Genomic DNA, 2,108 nt, shown 5'->3' on the forward strand with positions numbered 1-2,108 from the left:
TGGTTCTAGGTAAATTAACAATTTTTATTATTTGTTTGTACATCTCAGATGTTCCTTGTTATTGTTATTGTTTGCACTAACTCTACCTGCAATTTGATTCCGGTGTTGATAAGAACATGCATGAACCAATGTATATTCTATTGTGCACTTTCTGCATGAATGGACTTTATGTGTCAACAGGTTTCTATCCAAAGTTACTCCGGGATTTACTGTCTTCCGTTTATGTAATCTCTTATTCTGGATGCCTTGTTCAGGCTTTAGTAATGTTATCATATGTCTGCAGTGAGCTCTCCATTCTTGTAGTCATGGCATATGACAGATATGTGGCTATATGTCGACCCCTAGAGTACCACTCTATCACGTCAAAAGAAGGAGTGTTATTTTTAGCAAGTTTCTCCAGGCTAACACCTTTCTGCATTTCTGCAATAAATATTGTTCTAGCATGTAGATTAAAGCTTTACAGCCAATATATTGCCAGACTTTATTGTTTGAAATGGATTATTGTTAAACTTGCTTGTTTCCCAGCTGAAAGTATTGTTAACAACATAGTAGCAGACATTACAATAATCATTTACGTACTTCATGGTTTTTTCATAGTTTGGTCCTACGTGTATGTCATCAAAACTTGTGTGAATTCTTTAGAAAGCAGGGCAAAGTTCATGCAAACGTGTGCCACATTTAACCTCCTTGCTAATTTTTCTTGTGACTGTACTTTTTAATATTTGTAATATAAGCTTTGGTTCAAATCTCCCTCAAACAGTTCAAATTGTTTTTGCAATAGAACTTCTCATCATACCTCCCATTATGAATCCATTCATTTATGGCCAAATTGACCAAAATTAGGAACAGAATTCTAGGTGGTATTACTTGTAAAATCAAATGCATTTGTCCTGTGTGATGAGGAAACTCAAAGGCAAGTAATAATCTACACATAATATTTTTTGGAATATTAATTTCTTGATCTTTGAAATATGAACTTTGCATATGGCATATTTCTGTTTGCATATTTACATGATCTGCCCTTTTGCTAATGGTGTAGGTAGATTTACAGATTGTATTACTTGTGTGCATATCCCAGATGATCATTGTAAACGAAATAGCATTAAATATCTTGCATTTGCATTGAATACATTTCAGATGTTCACTTGTCTGCCTCATTTCAGTAAGGAGTTGAATAAATGTAAATATAAAACCTGAAACTTGTCATTATATTTTTAGCATAGTGGCAGTGGCTTTGCTTTTGAGACTGTCGATTCACAGATATGCAAAAGTAGCAAGAATGAGTAAATTGAATATAATATTCAACCTTTAAAGCACGATACAGGTGAACTTGCTATATGGAACAACGAAAACAATATTATGACAAGAAGTCCAAATGCAGAGGAGTAACCTATACCTTTTTTGGGCTGCATGATTAAATGAGGTATACAATGTACATTTTTTGTATCATTTTTGAAAGCTAACTCCATGTATAGCTGAGAAGAAGACAGACCTTGAGGATCTAGTAAACACTATCTTCTCTCAGTGACATAAATCACACTAAGGAAAAACTGGGAAAACTTTTCTTTGCTTTCCAAAATTGGCTGCTAAATTATTGCATTGCACAGGAATCATTTTATTAGATATTCTGACTCTTTCTGGACCTTATCCATTCATAATAACAGAAATTACCTTTACCTTCAAATTCAGAAGTTGAGCTGATGGCCTTGCTGTTGTTTTTGACAAGTAATTTACAATCATCAAAATCATGGGCAAGCATTTATACACTTCTGAAATCCTCACTATGTAAGATGTTTTCTGAAACTCAATATACTTTGTGTTGTTCATCATTCCTTTTGCTATTTATGAACATGTAGCGGAGGTCCACCAAGACAATATAAATCTAAGTGTCAATGAGAAGATCTAAACATAACAACTTCCTTCAGGAACTGCTCTCATGACCTATAAGGGCACTAAGTGGTTTCTCTCCTGTGCCTGGACTATCTGAAGATAAGACTTGGGGTAACTCTTTGGGTGACCCCATGTTTTATGATCCCACCTTTCTGGGCTTTATGAGCATTCACATTCCTGAGGACAAAGAAAGAGCATTCAATTGTAATAAACAAGTT

General features: G+C 34.5%; 1 pseudogene; it reads left to right on the top strand.

Annotated features, from left to right (window-relative positions):
• Positions 1 to 898, top strand: part of LOC129104848 (olfactory receptor 52E8-like) — a 4,061-nt pseudogene extending 3,163 nt beyond the window's left edge.
• Positions 899 to 2,108: the final 1,210 nt, after the last annotated feature.

Source organism: Anoplopoma fimbria, chromosome 16, assembly GCF_027596085.1.
Source record: "Anoplopoma fimbria isolate UVic2021 breed Golden Eagle Sablefish chromosome 16, Afim_UVic_2022, whole genome shotgun sequence".
Taxonomy (NCBI): domain Eukaryota; kingdom Metazoa; phylum Chordata; class Actinopteri; order Perciformes; family Anoplopomatidae; genus Anoplopoma; species Anoplopoma fimbria.